Genomic DNA, 6,257 nt, shown 5'->3' with positions numbered 1-6,257 from the left:
GTCGAGCGGCTGCAGCGCAGGGGGGAGGGGGGAAGGCCCATGATGCACTGCGCGGCCCCGCCCCCTCCCATCCTCCAGCACTTTCTCCCCCGGTGCCAGGACTTCCACACTGCCCCGCGCGGCCGCGGCGTCCGCCAGGCGCCAGGACTCCCCACACTAGCCCGCGCGGCCCCGGCGAAGACTAGGCGCCAGGACTCCCACACTGCCCCGCGCGGCCACGGCGACGACAAGGCGCCAGGACTCCCACACTGCCCCGCGCGGCCACGGCGACGACGAGGCGCCAGGACTCCCACACTGCCCCGCGCGGCCACGGCGAAGACTAGGCGCTGGGACTCCCACACTGCCCCGCGCGGCAGACTAGGTTAATTTTCTATTTTGCCCCTAAGTTTTTGAAATATAACATCTCCCATCCCATCAAATGTTTACCCAGGAACAGTAGCAGTAGAAGCTTTTCTAAGGTTACAAAGGGATCTTGATCAAATGGCAGATGTAGTTCAATCTAGACAAATGTGCATTTTGGTACAACGTACAAGGGTAGGGCTTATACAATTAATAGTAGGACCTTGGGAGGTGTTGTAGAACAGAGGGACCTAGGGGTGCAGGTACGTAATTCTTTCAAAGTTTACATCACATATAGACAGGATGGTTAAGAAAGGTGTTGGGCACACTTACCTTCATTGCTCAGTCCTTTGAGTATAGAAGTTGGGAAGTCATGTTGAGGTTGTACAGAACATTAGTGAGGCCTCTTTCTGGAGTACTGTGTCCAGCTCTGGTCGCCCAGTTATAGGAAGGACATTATTAAGCCAGAGACGGTTCAGAAGAGATTTACCAGGATGTGCAAGATTTGAGTTGCTTTTAAAAAAAAGGCTGGATAAGCTGGGACATTTTTCACTGGAGCATAGGAAGTTGAGAGATGACATTATAGAGCTTTATAAAATAACGAGGAGCATAGATAGGGTCAATGGTAGTTGTGTTTTCCCTAGGATGGGGAATTTCAAGTCTAGAGGACACATTTTTAGGGTGAGAGGAGAGTGATTCAAAAAAACTCCTGATGGGCAATTTTTTTAAACAGAGGGTGGTTCAAGTGTGGAATGAACTTGCTGAGTAAGTGGTGGATGTGGGTACAGTTATAACATTTAAAAGATGTTTGGATTAGTACATGAATAAGAAAGGTTTGGAGGGAAATGGGCCAGGAGCAAGCAGGTGGGGCTAGTTTATGGGATTATGTTCAGCATAGACTGTTTGAACTGAAGAGTCTGTTTCTGTGCTGTATGCCTCTCATCAGCGATTTATCCCCTTAAGCCGGCTCCACTATTCAGTGATATCATGGCTCATATCTGTAGCCTAACTCCATATCCCTGCCTTTGGCCCATTTCCCTCAGGCCCTTTGCTTATCTCAGATTTAAAATAAACAACTGATCTGCTGAAAAGGTCACCCTGTTCGTAAGGTAAATTCAGTCATTTTCTGATACAGATGTTAAGCAAACAAGGCTGTTACATTCCAGAATTCCTCAGTTTTTTCCAAATGGTACAGTGATATGTGTAATTTTTGCTTTCTAAGGGAATGCTTTCCAAATTAATAGAAGTTTTGAGAATAAGTGAAATTTACTCAGCTACTTAAAAACCTAGGAGGAAAACATCTGATTCTAAGGATATGTCATTCTATTAAGCTGTGGTTTTCTTCATTAAGGCTATCTTACTCATGTTAATGAGATGTTTAAGACCAGCTACTTCTGCTTTTTCCTTCCTTCCCACCAGCTCGCTGGGTTAAACTTCTTTCAAAGCAGCCCAGCACCCCTAGCTGAACCCTGAACTTTCATTTTCCTCCAGTTTCTCTCCTATCTTCTTTCCTGTTCTTTTTGGTGTCCTCTTGTCAATAAGACCCAGTTACTGTTCCCCCAAGACCCTTATGAAACTGCTCACCATCCAGGTTCCTTTTCTGGTCCCCATTGTTTTTTTCCTGATTTAGAGTCATAGAGCTGTTCAGCATGGAAACACACCCTTCAGTCCAATTTGTCTATGCCAACCAGATATCCTAAATAAATCTAGACCCATTTGCCAGAATTTGGCCCATATCCCTCTAAATCCTTCCTATTCATGCACCCATCCAGATGCCTTTTAAATGTTGAAATTGTACCAGCCTCCTCCACTTCCTCTGGCAGCTCATTCTATACATGCAGCACCCTCTGTGTGAAAAAGTTGTCTCTTAGGTCCCTTTTAATTCTTTCCTCTCTTAGCTTAAGTCTATGCCCTCCAGTTTTGGACTCTTCCCTCCCTTCCTCTCCCGCCCACCCATTCACCCTATCCATGCCCCTCATGATTTCATGAACCTATATGAGGTCACCCCTCAGCCTCCAACACTCCAGGGAAAATAGCCTCAGCCTATTTGCCTCTCCCTACAGCTCAAACCCTGGAATCCTGGCAACATCCTTGTAAATCTTTTCTGAACCCTTTCAAGTTTCACAACATCCTTTCTATAGCAGGGAGACCAGAATTGCACTCAGTGTTCCAAAAGTGGCCTAACCACAACATGACCTACCAACTCCTATACTCAGTGCACTGACCAATGAAGGCAAGTGTAACAAAATGCCTGCTTCACTATCCTGTCTACCCTCTTTCAAGGTCTCTTTGTTCAGCAACACTCCCCAGGACTTGTCTTTTAAGTATTTAAGTCCTGCCTTGATTTGCCTTTCCAAAATGCAGCACCTCACATTGATCTAAATTAAACTCCATCTGCCATTCCCCGGCACATTAGTTTGTTTACTTTCTTCAGGTCTCTCTCCTTTAAATCTTCTGGCACACATCTCGTAGAACCAAGCCTTTTATCCACAATGCTAACTTTTTTTCATTATACATTCACGGGATGAGGGTATCACTGGCTACGACAGCAGTTATTGTCCATAGGGCAGTTAAGAGTCAACCATATTGTAGTGGGTCTGGAGTCACAGTTTACTTCCCTAAAGGACATCAGTGAACAATGGCTTCATAGTTATCATTAGACTCCTAATTCCAGGTTTTTATTGAATTCAGATTCCACTGTCTGCTGAGGTACGATTCAAACCCAGGTCCACAGAACATTACCTGGGTGTCTCTGGATTAACAGTTCAGTGATAATAACACTAGGCTGTTGTCTTGCCTTTGTGCTTGAGATGTTTGAATCTCTTCAATTATATTTCCATTCCTGCAAGAGAATTAAAAGTCAAAGCCACGGATGGTATCTTTGTGTTACTTTACCAAAATTAAAGTATTTTGCCAGTATCTTTGATGTGGTTGCCCACACTATCCTCCAGTGGCTCTCCATGATAGTCCAGCTGGATGGGACTGCTCTCACCTTGTACCATTCTTATCTACCTGTTCATAAACAGTGAATCACTAACAATGGCCTATTTTCGTTCTCTCAAACTGTTACCTCCGTGTGCCTCAAGGATCTATCCCAGGCCATCTCCTGTTTCTCACCTCCATGTTGCTCATTGGTGACATTATCTGAAGGCACCATGTTAGTATGCATAAGAGGGCTGCTGACTCCCAGCTCTACTTCACCACTACACCCCTCCATGGTTCTGATTATCTGGCATCCAATACTGCGTGTGTAGAAATATTCCCCAATTAAACATTGGGAAGACTGGAGTCCTTGTGCTCTGTTTCCTACGTCCTGACTCCACTGCTGTCCTTAGCCACTATCTGAGCCTGACTAACCTTTGTCTCATTCAACCTTGAGACAAGATTCCAACTTCATATCCATGGCATAACTAGGGCCACTTATTTCCACCTCTGATACCAACTCCACCACTTGCTCACCTCATCTGCTACTCAAACTCTCAGCCATGCCTTTGTTATCTGAAGATCTATCTATCTTGATTAGCTCGTATCCAGCCCATCTCTCTGTAGCCTCCATAAGCTCAGAACTCTGCTGCCCACTGTCTTCACTTATGCTGAGTTGTGTTCACAAGATAGCATGATGAAACAAAGGTGGTCACACCGCAGGCTCAGATTGCTCAGGCAAGCAATGGGTGAGAATCAGGCAGTGCAGAAGCCTCCTGTGGCTATTCCCCTGCAAAACAGATATACTACTTTAGATAACTTTTGAGGGCAATGGTCTCTCAGGAGAAAGAAGCAACAGCCAAATTCAATGCACTGCAGTTGACACTGCTGCACAGAAAGGAGTCAAAATGAGTGGCAGTGCAAGTGATAGGGGATTGAATTGTAACGGGAATAGCTGGGCATTTCAGTGGCTGTAAATGAGACTCAGGGTGGTATGTTGCCTCCCTCGTGTTCGGGTCAAGGATGTCTCAGAGCAGCTACAGGATATTCTGGAAGGGGAGGGTGAACAGCCTATGGTTGTGGGACACACTGGTACCAACAACATAGGCTAACAAAAAAGGATGAGGTCCTAAAAGCAAAATATAGGAAGTTATGAAGTAACTTCAAAAGTAAGACCTCAAAGGTAGTGATCTCAGGATTAATACCAACGTCAGGTGCTAGTCAGAGTAGAAATAGCAGGATGTATCAGATGAACACTTGACTAAAGAGATGGTGTGAGGGGTTTCAGGGGGCAATGGGACCAGTTCTGGGGGAAACAGGACAAATTATTCCTAGGCAGAACTGAGACTGAAGTCCTAGAACAGGTATTTGCTGGAGTGGTTGGGATGGGGTGAATTGAAATTGGGAACCTGTGCAAGGAGTCAGATGAAGGGGAATCAAGGACAAGAGCAAAAGACAGAAAGGGTAAGGATGTAACTAGTAAAGTTGATGAGGGGGAGCCAGTAGATGTAGTTTATTTGGACTTTCAGAAGGTTGTCAATAAAGTCACACATAAGGGATTAATAGCAGAACTAAAAAGAGTGTGGGGTTAGGGGAGTGCATTGAGATGGATAGGAAATTAGTTAGCAGACAGGAAACAAAGAGCAGGAATAAATGGGTTGTTTTTCCTAATAGCAGGTGTGACTGTAGGGTACCGTCGAGTTTAGTGCTAGCTATTCACAATATTTTATTCACAATAATTTATGTGAGGGAACTAAATTGAATATCTTCAAATTTGCACGTGCACAAACAGGAGGGTGAGCTGTGAGGAGGATGTAGAGAGGCATTAGTGTGATTTGGATGACTTGAGTGAGCAGGCAAATACTTGGTCGATGTAGTCTAATGTGAATAAATGTGAGGTCATCTACTTTGGGAGCAAAAACATGAAGGCAGATTATGATCTGAGGAAGGATGTTCTTTCTATAGAGGGAGTGCTGCGAAGGTTTACCAGCATGATTCCTGGCATGGCAGGACTGATCATAGAATCCCTACACTGTGGAAGCAGGCCATTTGGCCCATCAAGTTCACACCACCCCTCCAAAGAATGTTCTCTCACAGACCCACCACACCATTGCACATTCTTCCCTGTGGCTGTGTGAAATTCCTCCAGGTGCTCCGGTTTCTTCCCATAGTCCAAAGATATTTAGGTTAGCTGGATTGGCCATGGGAAAGGCTGGGTTACAGGAATAGGGTAGGAGTAGGGTCCCGGTGAGATGATCTTCAGAGGGTCACTGTGAACTCGATGGGCCGAATGGCCTGCTTTCACACTAGGCTTTCTAAAAACAAAGGATTGGATATCGTACTTGGAGGCTAAGGCGATCAAAGGATACTGTGGAAAAACAGGAACAGCCTATTGAGTTGGACGATCGTGACCATAATGAATAGTGGAGCAGGCTTAAAGGGCTGAATGGCCTTCTCCTGCTCCTATTTTCTGTTTCACCTGTAATGGCACACCCCAACCTGTCCATTTACTTCCTCCCTCCTCATTATCCAAGGCCCCAGATACACCTTCCAGGTGAAGCAGCGTTTTACCTGCACTTCACTCAATCTAGCCCACTGTGTTCGCTGATCACAATGTGGTCTCCTCTGCATTGGGGAGACAAAACATGTTCTGATGAAGGGTCTAGGCCCGAAATGTCAGCCTTTCTGCTCCTATGATGCTGCTTGGCCTGCTGTGTTCATCCAGCCCTGCACCTTGTTGTCTCACAGTCTAGACAATTGCTTTGCAGAATTTTGTTTGTAAAAATGACCCTGAGCTTCCAGTTGCCTGCCACCTCTGCACACCACTGTTTTCCCTGGGCAACATCTCTGTCTCAGGCTTGCTGCAGTGCTCCAGCGAAGCTCAGCACAAGCTGGAATAACAGCACCTCATTTTCTGCTTGGGGACCCTATATTGAGCCTCTAGTCCTCCATATTGAGTTCAATAATTTTAGAGCCTGAACATTATCTTCCAAGTC

Source organism: Rhincodon typus, chromosome 12 (genome assembly GCF_021869965.1).
Source record: "Rhincodon typus isolate 14 chromosome 12, sRhiTyp1.1, whole genome shotgun sequence".
Taxonomy (NCBI): domain Eukaryota; kingdom Metazoa; phylum Chordata; class Chondrichthyes; order Orectolobiformes; family Rhincodontidae; genus Rhincodon; species Rhincodon typus.
Note: the sequence above shows the minus strand (reverse complement) of the source record.